The sequence below is a fragment of the Molothrus ater genome, chromosome Z (genome assembly GCF_012460135.2).
Source record: "Molothrus ater isolate BHLD 08-10-18 breed brown headed cowbird chromosome Z, BPBGC_Mater_1.1, whole genome shotgun sequence".
Lineage (NCBI taxonomy): Eukaryota > Metazoa > Chordata > Aves > Passeriformes > Icteridae > Molothrus > Molothrus ater.
In genome coordinates this window covers 35,984,728-36,000,546 of record NC_050511.2, presented here as the reverse complement: position 1 = coordinate 36,000,546, position 15,819 = coordinate 35,984,728, and positions in this window count along the sequence as shown.

The window sequence follows — 15,819 nt, the reverse complement described above, 5'->3', positions numbered from 1 at the left end:
GCAGCAGTTCTGTCAGATGTTTATTATTACACTAAGCATAAGTGAGGCATTTGCCACTGAAATACAGCTAATTCTACACCATGGTGTGAGTTTCATCATGGCTTTTGTAACAAGTGTTGATGTACTCCCAGTGCTTCCATTTCTGTTGTACTTTTGATAGTTGGTGATGGAGCAGAATCCCATCAGTTAATGGAGTGAACAGACATGCCGCACAGTTTTAGAAGTGAGAAGTCATTTAAAGGTGTTTGCTTTTCAACACCACAAAAGGCAGCTAATCTTCGAAATTTTTCAGGAAACACTAATACTCATATTTAAGCACAGACAGCATACTGCAAATTTTTAGGGAATGTGTAAGATGTACTACAGCCTTTAATAGCTTCATGTTCTGGGAGCTTTACACTTCTTTCAGTGAGTAAAGCTATTTTAAGCAATGTAATAAAAATACTAACCTTAGAAATCTCAGCTCCCAATGAAATGCATGTTAAATTTATTTATGGAGTGCATGGAAACCATATGTTCTGCTTTTTCTCATAAAAATGGCAAGAAAGGAATGTAACTTTTTTTTATTTTATATGTAAAAAATTCATGGCTCAGCTGGCTTTTCATATTGTCTCCCAACAAGCCTTCAGAAATCCATTTTTGTCTCTGCACCTCAAAGACCAATTGGCTGATAGACAGAGACACTTGTGAAAGCTGCAGATAAATTAATAGCAGAGAATGTGCCTGAGGACCATGCCTGGCTGCTCTTGAAATCCTCCTGAAGCCTGAATTATTTGTATTAAGATAGGCCAACACTCAGGCCTCTGTGAGTCAATTCTTTGTAACAGTTGCCAATATTTTTATACCTGAGAGAGCAGCTTCATTCTTTATTATTGCTCAGGAATCAATACTCCCATTGCCCTCACAAAATGCTATACAAGCATTATTGGCATTTCACTTGGCAGTGAAGGGTATCAACATCAATCTCACCAACTGCACACTTCGCTAACCTTGTTCCACTTCTCCAGCACAAATTTGTATTCAGTCTGCACTGTCCTCTGCTGCTCAATTTAAGTGGGAATCCTTAGTGAAGCTGACACCTTCTGAGATGAGGAAATAGAAAGACATCACCCAGCCACAGAGAAGAACCTTTTGCTTTTTCTGTAAGGTAAGGAGTACATGGAAGGTCTGACCATGACTAAAATATGATTTGAAAAGAAAAACAAAAAAAAAAACCTAACCCCCAAAAACATTGCTACTGGAAGACTTTCTAAACTGAGTCAAATCTAGATTCCAACAGCAGTTTCTGACCCAAAAACCTACTAAGGGGTGTAGGGTAGTTTTCCAGTGATTATGTAATATTTTTGAAATAACAGCTCTTTATTTACAAATAGTCCTATGTGTTAGAGATAAGTGATGTATTTCCAAACAAATGAACAAAGTATATACTACAACAAAGGAAAGGCTCTTTGAAACAGCAGCCACATTTTGCTCTAATTGTGTACAGCTGCACCAGTTTGATGTGCCAGTTCAGTCTCAAAGATTTGCATTCAACATGTAAATTCAGCTTTAAACATGCAATTTCTAGACGTAATCTAAAATGGGAATTGTTCAAAGCATCCTGTCTCTTGCAGAGCTTTGTGTCACTACAGATTACAATAGAAGGCAGTTTGTTCAAATAGCACCAGAATAATGTCAGTGAGAGCACCATTAATAAAATAATAACCCCTTCAGTGTATCTGCTTTAAAAGACAACAACATGCTCTTATTCTGCTTTTTTTCTCACTCTTTGGTGTTGAATCTATATATACTTTCCTCTCTTTTATGATTATCATTCAGCTTATCCTCAGGCAAGGAACTGAAAACTTCAGAAAAAATGCAACAAATAATTTTTGTGCAGACGGATTATTTGGGCAGTACAGGTTTGTAGGTGGAGGGGTGTGGGATTATGACATATTGAGGTTATATATTCATGTTAACAGACAGGTATTTTCAGATTGCATTTGATTTGGTAAGAGACACAGCTATGAATTTCTCACTGTGAGAGAAATGTTTGACTTCCTTTGTGTTGTTTGCTATAGCTTCATGATATTGGCAACTACCAAGGATAAAATAGCTTTCCAGTCCTGTTTGTTTCCATCTAGTACCATCTGATTATATATTTATAATTAAAAATATCAAGCAAGTATTTTTATTCAATAGATTACTTGAATCTAAGCTTTCTTATTTACTAAGTTTTCTTTTGATTTTGCTTTAGCCTACACTCAGACACTGGAACAGCTCCCTAGGGACTGGTCACAGCACCAGCCTGACAGAGTTCAAGACTCATTTGGAAAATGCTCTCAGGCACTTGGTGTGACTCTTGGGGACAGTGCTGTGCAGGGCCAGGTGTAGGACTTGGTAATCCTTGTAGGTCCCTTCCACTTCATATTCTGTGATTCTGCAATCTTTTGTGGCAAGCTTAAGTACAGGAAGCGTTATGGTGTTCCAGAAGTCAATTTCTCATTGTTTATATGCAGAAACTGGATAAACTGAGGTCTATGCTGCACCACTCCTAAAAAGTGAGCTGGGGATAGGTATTATCTCTGAAAGGAATAATTTAGGAACATGTAGAAAGGGGATGAATAACAGTCAGTAGGAAAGTCTCTCTTTGATCACAACCGTGTTCAGTTAAACAGGTAAAAAGTACTACCACTGTCCAAGTAAACAGCAGGAGGATGGGAAAGGGAGAAGAACTGTAAACATCTGTCGGTATAACTCAAACACAAAACTAACCAACAGGGGACAAGGGAAATATCAGAATAAAATATCTTGTGTACATCTGGTAAACAACAGATCTTTCATCAGTCTGAATTGTGTTATTATTTAAATTATTATTGTTATTTAAAAACAATGTTTGATATGAAAATAGTATTTTTCACATTTTAGTCAAATAAATATTAGCAGCAACAGCATGGTAATCGTACTTGATGATTTTTTACATGTCTCTTGTTTATTGTATTTATTTTATGTATGAGTATTATTTATTGTAGCAGTATTTTGCATGTTGTGGAGGTGAATTCTAGCATTCCTTTCAAGCTGTTCATATAATCAATAGACCTAATAAATGTGTTTTATTTTTTTCATTACTTGGTTGGTTTGGGGGTTTTTTATTTGTTTGGGGATTTTTTTTTTGGTTGGTTGGTTGATTGGTTGGGTTTTTGTTTTTCTGATTTTCTTGTTTTTTGTTGTTGTTTGGTTGGTTGGTTAGTTAGTTTTGGTTTTGGTTTTAGATTTGGTTTGGTTTGGTTTCTTCGGGTTTTTTTTTGTTTTCAATTTACAGAAACTTGCCATAGCCTTTAATCTCACTCTGCAGTCTTTTTTCTCTCTCCTTCTGTGTAGCTCAGGTACCTGTAATCTTCTTCCAAATAAATTGTGAATGTGGACAGACAAACTATTCATCACCTCTGAGGAAGTCATGGGGTGACTATGACTAACACTGTGGTGTTAGTTTCTAGGACTCCAGGTACTGTTGTGCTTTCAACATACTTGCACAGCGCTCTAAAATGGCAATCTTGATATAAAACCATAAATATCTCTCACATCTATTTCTCAGCAGCATGAAGAACCATGGCATTGCTCATCAGGCCTCATTCCGTGAGACTTTTGATACCAGTATTAGTCTTGCTCTTAGAATCCTGTTTTACATAGTTATGAGTACTTTTGTCTATGAACTACTTCTGACAAAGTGAAGTGCTTTAGTTCTGCAAGATTCAAGACTGAAATTTGCAAAGCATAAAGCAACAAACATACCAGTAACAGCAGTGTGAAAAGAATGCCACTACTACTAATTTAAACCATGATGGATGTTTATGTAGATATTTAAGATCACACACCTAGTAATTCCATAAATGTGGAAAAGCAATAAGATGTTCCTGTATAGCTTGTTTGAAGTTGTTATGAGTATGGAACAATGATGAAAACTAGGATATTTATTGAGATGTGAGATTTTAAAATTCATGCCTTGGGACTCTAGTAATAAATTTTTGAAATAGACCATTTTCATGCAAAATGTAAAGCTTGACAAGAATACAACATTTTTGTCATCCTTCAAGGGGCCACTGCTGAACAAATTGTTTGAGGTTTTTTGTCTTACATGCAGGTACAATTTTGGTACATTTTGTTGTTAATAGTCTCATTTCTTGGAAGAGAAAAAATAATTTCTTAATGCTATAGTCATTATATTGAATAAACTTCACCAATTGTTTACAGCTGCAGTCTAGTCTTCTCTCAAACTGTAGTTCCCATTCTGTTTGATTTTAGAAATTTATTGGTGAAAGCAAATCAATTTTTTTTTCTCTCAAAGAATATGGTTATTTTAAAGTGTTCAAAAAAGAAAACTGGTCCAAAGACTATAATGTCATGGTTTGATGCTGGCCAAATGCCAGCCCCACCCACCTACTCACCCCTACAACCAAAAACCAGGCTGTGTAAAACCAACACGGAAGATATAGTTAGAAGATATTTGCCAAGACACTGGAAAAAATTCACCTAAAACAATAATAAGAATAAAAATAAGTGCTTAAAAACTGTCTTTTGAAACAATGTCTGGGTTTTTAATAAATCATGCATTATTTTGGTATGGTTAGTCATTAATAATATATCTCTGCTTTGGTTTCTTAAAGAAAGTGAAAAACATTTTTCTCTGTAATCGATTGGTGTCTATCTTAGGAATGGCTTTTTTATGCTTTATGGAAAGATGGAGTGCAAAGTGGGGGAAGAAGATCTGACCACCTTGTGAACAATGTTTTTGTTAGCAGAGTGGGTTTACTGAAAGTACTGTGTTCAGAAGGGATTCCTCCTCGTTGCAGGTGCTATTTTGAGTTGTGTGGGGCTGTTTAAACTGATCATCATGGCATGACAGCTGAAGAGGAAGGGGAGAGGAAAAGATACAACTTCTAATGTTGTTTGCAGCTAGTTCAGTGCTCATCTTGAAATGTTTTTGTGTTCAAGTAATTCAACAGGCATGATGAGGATGATAATCTGACTTTGCTTTTAGATTCCTTTCAGTTTTATTGCAGAATAATTTAATCAAAAAACATTTTTATCGTCATTTTACTGTCTCTGCCTGCTCTTGTTACTGCTTTAATTTCCTGAAAGGGAGATGTATGACATCCTGTGGGCATCGATGGTAGCTTTCAATTGTCAGTTCGTGTTCTTTGAAACCATTTTCATTTCACAAAAAGAAATTATTGTGAGGAAATAGAAGTGATTATCTGACTGAGAGCTGGGGGGAGGAATCCTTTCTCTTAACACTCTCTGATTTTGTGCTGATACAGCTAGAGGAACTCAAATTGAAAAATCATGAGTTTATTGTATGGTTTCATTAGCAAGGAAGGTTAGTCCTGGATGAAGGCAGGGATACTGCACCTGGGAAAGTCTTACTCAATCTGTCTGTCATATATGACTTATCAAAGTATGTCCAAGAATCTCTCCCCAACATTTTGTGTCTTGTTTGTTCAAACTCTTGAGTTCTTTCAAGTATTGTCCTAATCTACCAACTTCTCACTTAACTATAAATTGCTGGGCTATCACTTTGGACAGGGACTTATCAGTTCTTAGACATTTGGCAGATGTGATGCAGGTATCAAATGCAGAGTACATCAGGAAAGCATACATTGGGTTCCCATGCCTTAGATTTAGCAATGCTGGGGTTCTGCCTCATGTTGTTTTCAAGTATGGTATCCATATTTCTTTATGGCCCAATCTCTCTTAGAGGTTCTATACATTTCAGTCATAAAATAATTTTTTCTACCAAATTTTTCATGTGTGTGTTGCTCTGAGAATGGTGCTGTCACTTTCATTTTTGTATGAGCTAAGATGACTCTAAACAAAAGGCGAGACAAGGGACATAGATTTACAGAGGCTGAAGGTCATAAGTCATAGTAGCCAAGACCTAGTTATACTTGGGTCAGGTTTTTCCAAAACTGGTAGGAAAGCCAATACCCTGTGGCTCCGGTGTTGTGGGACCAGCTTCCTGATCGGTGTTTACTTAGTGTTGTGCCACCAGATTCCTTGCAGTTGGGTGCAGTTTCACACACTGTTCAGTCATTAGGGCAGCTCACGTGCATGCGAAATAAAAGCAGGCCTAACTCACATCAGACAAGTCTGGGTATATTAATGAGAGCTGGAGTCAGCATATTTCTGGATGGGCTTTACTTCAATAGAAATTAATAAGTTTATTTATTAATAAAGTTTCAGTTGGAGGGTTTTTAGTTAGACTTGCTTAGACAGGAATGCAAATTTATGTGTGGCATTTTTTGCTTTTCTTTCCAGTGTTGATTTTAATGAAATGCAGAAAATGAATAAAAGTTGGTGTACAAATGCCTGGGTGTTTGACACATATCTATTCAAGAAAGGTTTCTGACTCATGTGTGCCTAAAAGTAGAGTTTCTTAAACACATAAATAAGACTGTAGAGGATCTAATCAAACTCTTCCTGTCAGCTGGTAATAGACAACTACTTTAGGATGCAGGTTTTGCAAGATATCTTTTTGTTTTCAAAAACACCTGGAGATGAGTGTGTCAAGAAGACACTATGTTTCAGAACTTCCCACATAAAGGGGATTTGATTCTGGTTTTGGTTTTGCACCACTATATGAACATAAGCAGTTATCATAGATAAACTGTTTTGCTCAAAGCACAGAAACTTAGCTCACATCTGTAGTCTTAAGAACTTTTCTTTATGTTTTAAAACCAAATTGATTTCATGCTTGGGTGAAATATGTTGGTTCTATCAGAGATGCTGAATATCTGAAGATCCTTCTGCAACATTTATTGAAAGATCTGTATTCAGCATCTTTTGATAAGTCAGATAACTAACGCTAAAGACTCTGTAACACTGATTTTGAAAACAAAAAGATAAATACTTGGTTTGTACTTTGTTCTTTTACAAGATTAGAAGTGGAAAAGTAGAAAGGGCTTTTCACAGTGATCTGCAGTGCTATGTGACACCAGATTAGTTCTAGCAGTCAGACTGAGAGCACAATTTACGTAATATGTGTTTGTGTTTGATTGAAGGCTAGGTTACTGGATTGCTTCCAGCCTGCTGAGGTTACATCTCCCCAGTTCATTTCCCCTGAAGAACAGCAGGCACAGTCCTGAAAAAGTGCTGTTGGTCACATGGGTGAATGACACACATCAAATAGAGCAATAATCACTGACCTTTTTGAAATATTTAACTATTAAAAGTATTAAGATAGAAGGGACATTTTCAGCTATTGTAAGTATTATTAAACGTTCATGTGAGCTCCCAGGGAGCATTGTAATGACTTAGTAATTTCTTTTCTTTCAACAACAGCATGTTGTCACAGATCACGATGAATCTTCCCGTGCCTCGTGGCTTAGTGGTTGAAGCATTGTGCCACTGGTGACTGTGCTATCACAGCAGCACTGCTCATGTCCAGAGATATTCATCACCTTGATAACACTTGGTCCTTTTAAGAATTCAGTTATGTATTTAAAATGTATATAAATTGCAATGAGGCTGTAGATAAATATGATACCCTTTAAATTTCTGGGTTTGGGTTTATCTTTGTTTGGGGTTTTTTAAAAATGAAATTAGGTAAAGTATATCAATTTAAGAACCTCTACGTGTTAAAAGAGACTTGAGGAAAACCAGTTTTTGAGCACCTTTAAAAAATCACTTGTCACATGGAAAATAACTGGTAACTTTTAAATCAAATTCAAAATGGGTTTGATTTTTAAGGAGAAGAGGAGGAGAAAGAATGCACATGGTTTTTAAATATGTCCTAAGCAAGGCCATTTCTAGTGCATAAGGAAACTCAGACTAAGTCTAAGACTGAGAGCATTAACAAGTAATGTAGTGCCTGCTGCTTTTAATAGTTTCTGCATGAAGAAAAAGATCTTTGTATAGAAGCTTGAAAAAGGTGCAATGAAAGATGGAAACAAGGCTTCAGTTTTTATGCTTGTTTGTGAAGTCACTTTTGCAATCATTAACATTATTTAAGTGGACTATTTACCTTGGGTTTTTGGGGGTTTTGCTGGTATATTTAGTACTTCTAAAAATTTTGTCATTCAGATTGGCAGTTCAAACATTAATTTGTTACATGTGTGTTTGTCTTAGTCAAACAGTAGTGATTTTTGGAAACGTGACAATAATAAGCAAACTTCTCCTGGTAGAGATGATCAGATGAGATATTACTTGTGATACAACTAATGGAAAATTCTGAAGTCCTGCAACATTTCCTTCAAAATTGTACAAATATTTTTATAATTTTTCATAAGTTACAAATATTCCCATAATTTGAAATAGTTCCCTTATTTCTGAACCTCTTTTGTTGTCACAAAAAATGAGTAAGTGTCCTTTGCATAGTGTTTCATGTAGTGGCTGTGTTATTGATTTTTACTGAACTGGTATTTTCCCCACACCTTGACACAGATACTGCTAGTTTGCATGGGTGGTACAGATGTTGGTGTAGCTCACTGAGAACCTAAATTGAAGTTTAATGTAGCTGCTGGGTTTTTCTCCATTGTCACCATTTAGTTTGATTCAATAATTCTGAGCTAGACTGCACTTTCTTGCCCGCTTATCATAGATTTGAAGATACAGGGGGCAAAAATTTTGGCTAAAAGGATTAAGTCAATTGGCTTTCACCACTTCTTGGTGTGATTTGTGTAGCTTTAGGGTTAGATAATGAAAATGAGAGACATTGGCTTGAATTTTGACTCCTTTTGGCTCTCTTGAAAGTTCTGCCCAGAATGGTTTGTTGCTTGTGGACAGGTTGGAATGTTACAGGTACTCTATTTTTTTCCTCACTTCTGTATTTTGTTTATGCAAGATGTGGTGGGAAGGAAAAACTAAGCTTATTTGTCCCTTTGGAGATCACTCTTGTTTTGATTCAGGTACCACTTTTGTTTCCTATTTCTCTTCCCTTTGTTTTGTTTGTGTTTTCCTTAGCTCTGTTTTTGCATAACACTGTGTTTTTTCTTCTGCTCAGGCCAGTTACACATGGAATGCAGTCCTTGAGCACTGGTGGCTTAACATCAGCTGTCTTTATTTCCCTCTTTCCATGTGGTGGCAGAAAAGAGCAACCACTTTTTGGAGGCAAAGGATGTGTGTGTGGTGGCAAAGGTGTTTTCCTAGTTTCGAACTCATGCACTACTATATAACAGAATGTGAAATCTCTCCTTCATTCTCTGTCCCTCTCGTGTTTTTCCCCTTCTCTGTTTCCTATGGCTAATTTCCCCATGATTGTGGCAATTTATTTCCTTGAACCTTTCATTTGCTAGTGCTTTCAGGGAATCATTCTTAGGTCCAAAATCGCAGTGTGTCTGATATTGCTCTTTAAGAAGTCCTGGATGTGAAACTGAAATCTACATGATGCAACTGTTGAAGTTTCCAAGGGATTTAAGTTTTTTGATTCAGTGGAAGCAGGTCATCCTACCTAATGTGACCCATGAGCAGAAGCCAAAAGGCTCTTGTTCAAGAACTTTGGTCAGTGGTATCAAAGAGCTTTTTGAATGAGCTTTTGTGTTTGGTTGTTTCTTTGTGCCTAAGTCTCTGCACTGTCAACGTCATGACCATAATACTGAGAGGAGTCATTTCTGTGTTGGGGAAATTAATTTTAATAGAAAACATGCTATTTCTAAGTGTGTTGAGTGCTTCATGGAAGTTGCAAAAGAGAGGTGATGTCATTAGTGACATTAGTTATAACCACGATATGGATATGACACATTTAGTGAGGATTATGATGATCATACAGTACAGAAATCTGCTTGATTTTCTAAAGCAGAGTCCTTAGTTTTAAGGAATGTAACAGTAGGAATTCAGTGAGGAAAATATGTAGAAACATGATAAAGATGAGCTGTGAAAAGCAGGTCAGCAACTCTGTGACAGATTTTAAAAATTATATTTATATAACTTCTACCCCATTTTCTGTCCTCTTTTCAAAACTGGGTGCCAAAATAGAAGAATAAGAGAATTTCTGAAATTTGAGTCATGTAAGTGATTAAAGTTTGCAGAGTGATACAGGTAATTAGAGAAGCTAGGTTTATTGCATGGGTGATTTAGAGAATTGTGTAGCTGAAAGAGATTAATTCAGAAGAGAATGCTAGTGGCAAACAATTTGGTAAGCTTTTAATTCTGGCTGAATAGGAAGCATGATCTACCCATCTCTTCCACTCTATCTGGTAAATGATAAAAAGCTTCAGAAGGCATGTGTGCGGCCCTAGGTCCAAGGCACTGTAAAAAGAAGAAATGTTTAATGCAGTTTCTGCTAGCCTATATTAATTGTTCCCAGGATAACTTGTTTCATGTTCCTGTCATGCACTTTTACAGGTAAACTGTCGACACAGGTACTGAGCTTGTTCTTTTTCCTCTCATTCCAGAGCTTTTCTGTGAAGGAAGCGTACAATTAGTGTGGACTGGGGATTACACTGTCATGTGCACAGATGGCCATAAGGCATTGCCCAAGTCAGACTGATGCAAAATTTATAAGATTTTGCTGAAATGATCTGTGATGAATATATAATGTTAGAGCTGCCAAGCAGTTAGCCAGAAAAGCCAGTGCCTTGCTTCAAATGTGTCTGGCCAAGTCTGGCTCTGCTTCTCTGTTCCCTTCATAAAGTCCTAATAATTTTCTTTTCTGCTGGAACTAACCATCATCATATCTAAATAGTATTGATCTTTTAGGGTCTGCCCGTCATCCTTATGTGGCACATACTGTCATCACAAAGCCTTATGTTAGAAAGTTTTGCCTGAAAATAAGGCAATTAGCTGTAGGGTTTAAATTCTGTCAAAGTCTATTTCTAATACTTTAATGCATAGTCTTTCATATAATGTATGATAATTGCTGTGAAGTACCAGCAACCCGAATTCATATCCAGGAAAAGGGAATAATAAAGTATTAATGGAAAAGAAATGCTGCAAATTCTTTTCTTCACTGTATGAATTTTTTTTGTTTTGTTATGATTCTTTAAAAGTCTTCAGAAAGAAAATTTGTGCTGTCAAATGGAAGCTGCAGTGCTTCTATATCTCACAAAGGTGGAAATCTTCCAATTTTTATACCACAGCATGTGAGTTTGAAGAAGAAGACATCACTGCAGAATTTATTTTCACTAATTCACACATATATTTTTTGTTTCTATTGAGTATGCTATGCTTCAGATCAGAAATTTGGTAGTGAATTACCTCATTCATGTATATGCACACTAGGAGCATATTTGGCAGACTTGTAGTAACAAGTAGTAGAAATCTGCCAAATCGTACCACTCGTACCAAGTGTAAAATGAACCTAATTAGTTTTTGATGTTTGATTGTTTTCACATTGATAACATGTGACTGTTTTTTCTGACTTATGATGGTGAATGACAGAATTCCATAATGATTTTTTCTACCACGATGTGTTTCCATAAAAACATAGGAAACAGGATAGATCACAGGAACAAGACTAGAGTTCCTTGATTTATTATAGTTAGTCAACTAATTGATCAGAATTTTAACTTCATGTTTAATGAGTAGCCCTGTGAAACTTTTACTACAAAATTGTCAAACTTATTAAAGCAGTTGATATTTGCAGCTATTTTTTGTTTTTGTTCTTTTCACTGTATTGTAGAAAGTGACTTTCTCGGGCTTTTTACTGTCCATAGGGTGACTTCCTTAATCTCTTTTTTTCTCTTCTCCTGTCTTGTTTGTCTGTATTGTATGTGATTGGCTAAATGATCAGAACCTTATTTTTCTGAATGTGCTTGCATTTAGTGATTGAGATTTTCAAAGTTATTAAGGATAAATGGGCGCATGATTTCCAATGGAATTTTTAAGAACTTGTGACTAAATCTCTAGCTTGTGATCTCTTTTCAGAAAACATAATTATTTTTGTATATTTAATGCCAGACACATTAACACTTAACAATTTATGGTGGAGGTGTTATATTTGGGATGCCATTGACTCTCAAAAGATAGATCTTTTAAATCATGTGATCTTGAGCTCCCCTACTCATAGCCTGAAGTCTGAAGGCCACCCATGCCTTCTACAAGCACAGAAGAGCTAATCAGTGTGTGTCTCAAACACTGATAGCTGGATAGTCATGGAGCCAACCAAGGCCAACCAATGGAATGTGAGAACATGCCATGAGAAAGAACATCATTTGACAGGAAAAGGGGGCCATACAACAGGTAGTGCAACACTTTTCTGGGATAAACCTCCTTGTTCCAGTTCTGGAGACAGGACACAGTACACGAACATGCAGAAATGAGGTTAACCCCATAGCAGGGGCATCAAGACCATTAACGTTGATGGTCTCCTGAAACCCTTGGGCCTATTTCCAGAAAGGTTTAGAAGAATGAATTGTACATGATGACTAATTTGCTTGTTAGTATAAGTAAGAAACTCCCCTCCAGGGTGGGGAAACTTATATGTAAAAAGATGCTTATCTGAGGACCCTGAACACTACATCAACTGGATCAATGCTGGAGCCAGGACTGGTGATCTGTCTTCCTGTTTCTCTCCCTCTTTTTAATCTCTCTCTCTCTCTCTCTGCTCTTTTACCCTACACCTTATACAAAATCCTCTACCAGTTTTTCTACTGTAAGAGAAGGGACTAATGTACCAATTTCCATGTGTATAATTTACTAATAAAAACTTTATAAGCTTTTTTTGATTCTCTGACTTGTGTTGCTCCTTTTTGACCGTAAGCATTTGCACATCTGCATCACTTCCCTTCCCTTCCCTTCCCTTCCCTTCCCAGAACTTTCCAGAACTTTCCAGAGCTTCCAAATTCCCTTCCCAGAACTTCCCTGAACTTCCCTGTACTTCCCTTCCCCTTTCAAGTTGGGATTCCACAGCCCATACTTAAATTTGTATGGAATTACCACCATAAGTGAAAACTTTCAGTTCACTCTGTGAGTGGAAGTCTTCTTTAAATGACAATAGAAACACTCCACATAATCTTACAAATAAACACTCATGAAGGAACTAATTCTGAAGAAATTTTGTTATGCAGTCAATGAAAACCAAGGACAAAGTAATACTGTCAAAGCCATAGAGAGAGAGTCTATATTGGATCTCAATTTCATTTAAAACCTTTCAATTATAACACTTTTGTTAGAAAAGCAAGCACACATCTTGTTCCAGAGCAAAGATTCACACCACTTTTTCTCCAGAGGAGGATGAAAGCATCTGAAACACACAAGCTACATATCTAGCTTGGGATTCAGCTGCGGGTTAACCGTGCTCTGCACTTATTTTGTGTGATAGGAAAAGCCACCAGAGAGCTCCAACAAAAAGCCAAAGCCATTGTTGACTTTTAGGCAGTGAGTGCTGTCAGGAAACTAAGAAAAAACTGTGAAGCCTTGAGAGTATGGGTAACAAAAATGTACAATAAGGCCTCATTTCTGAGTTCAGATCACTGGGTCAGTTGCTGTGTTATTGAGCATTTCCATCTGAAGTGATAGGTCATCAGCTTGATTCATCACCTCTGATTTGTGAAGCTTGCACAAAATGCTGCTACACTGACTCTTGGCTGGGAAGTGCATATTGCCACATGAGGTTACAGGCATCATAAAGAGCAGGTGAATTGTATCACCCAGATTTAAAACCAGAGTGATCTGAGTAAGGTCCTTATTCTGCTAATGGAAATGTGTAAACTAATATTTTTTTCCTGATATTGCAGCATAGCAAAGAGAAATACAGTGAAAAATAATTACATACAACCTAGATAGAAACTGTAAGGGAAAATGCATAAATTCTCTGGGAGTCTTGGGGAGATATAGGCTGGGAAAGTAAAATTCTGCTTTCTGTCATACCTTTTATTTCATGGTTATTATGATGAAGAACTTTACTGGGCAAGTAGCTAAGCACTGGCAGAGATTGCCCAGAGAGGTTGTCAGATCTCCTTCAGTGGAGATATTCAAGAACCATCTGGACAAAATCCTGTCCCCTGTGTCCCAGGATGATCCTGCTTGAGCAGGGAGGTTGGACCAGATGACCCACTGTAGTCCCTACCCACTTGTCTGATTCTCTGATTCTGTCATTCTGTAATTATGACATGCCTAATATAAATAATTTCTTCATAGCTTTGGGATTATCTATACCTAATCCCAAGTAATCTAATAGTTACTCCAATACAAAAAACAATCTTCTATTTTAGAGTTAGGTGAAGACCTGCATTTAACTAAGTCCCGAGTTTTTATTACTGTCTGAGTAAAGGCTGAAAGTATTTAACAGCTGTGATCATCAGCCTCCAAGGCCATTTAAGAACACTAGCATCAATATAAGAACAAACTAAACCGGGACCTTCTACTTCAATTTGGAAACATTCAAGTTTTTTGAATCAAATCACCAAGTTGCTCTGTGACTGTCCCAGAATCTTCCCAGGAGGAGACTTCAGCTGCCTTCAGCTACATGTGCGTACACCAGGGAAAGGCAGAGGGGACCCTGAGGTGGAAACCTAATAAGTAAAAAGGTCTTATATGATCTAAGATACCAGGCCCATTTGCAAGCCTGGTGAGCTGGCTTCATTATTGGCTGCCTCAGGTTATCTGGGTAGACAGTGACAGATCATTTTGTAGGGCCTGAAGGGAGCCAGATCAGTCTGCTTAGAAAAACAAATAAATCCAGCACTGAGGCTGAGTTTAAAAAAGATTTACAAGGCTCACTGGTGCATGTGGCCCTCTCAGAGAGGATTTTGGCTGCTGGCCCTGTATGGTCACTCTGTTTCACAATTGCTGCAATCTGAAAAGTGAGTGAATTATTTTCTTCTGATTGCAGGAAGTTTGGTTTTTTTCCGTTTTTTTTTTTTGTTTTTTCTTTTTTTTACTAACATCTGCACAGTAAACAGAAAACAGCATATAAAAAGAATAGAAAGGAAGGATTTTTTACAAAAAGATCACATAAAAGAAAACATAAATCTTTTGATGTTTGACCTTTTAGTTATAGATTTCCAGGGACAGATTGAATAAACAAAACTCATCAAATTGTTGAAAGACTTATGTCTTCCATTCTCTGTAAAAACAAAAAGCAACTGCTCTTCTAAGTAAAATGGAAAAGAAAACACACAAAACCATTATTTTTTTAAAACACAGACACTTGAAAGCTACATAATGTATTAGATTATTATTGTGTTGCTCCTTTTTGAGCTAATGTAGCTAATTAGCCAATAAGCTAATGTATTAGAAATTAAAATGTATTTTTTTCTTTATTAACATAGCTTTTAATTATCTTAAACATTAATGTTTAGATGCAAGTTAGAATTAGTAAAAAATGAAAGTTCTAATTATGGTAGCTCTCCTTTAACCTATGTAAGATCCAGGAAAATATACCAATCCAAACCCAGGTATTAGTGATAGAACATGTAGGATGATGTGGTGGACTGCACAGAGTTTAATCTTCTCTTTTGGTGTTGATTTATTTTGACTCTTATTTACATGATTCATAAGCTTCAGAGAAACACAATTTACACTTAACTCCCATATAGTCCAAATCAGTAGCCAGTAGAGACTTAGTAGCTGTCATCCCTCACTAGAGTGAACAAAAATAGAGGAAAAAGGTGGGGAAAGATTCTAAGAAAAGAATAACAAAAAGAGTGGCATTGCATATTAGAAGCAATATCCATGCTCCCCCTCCCAACAATTTATGGAATGCTTGTGGGTACCAGTGATATTCTATTCCCTTTTATATAAAGCCATGAGAATGGAAATTTGATTTACATCTAGACTATACATTTAACGACATACAATTCACTGAAAGACAATTTGTGTATCTTTAGCTTGTTTGAATAAAAATTTGAGCCAACATGTTTGATCCACATGTATTTCTTCAAAATATGACTTTTTGTCCCCATA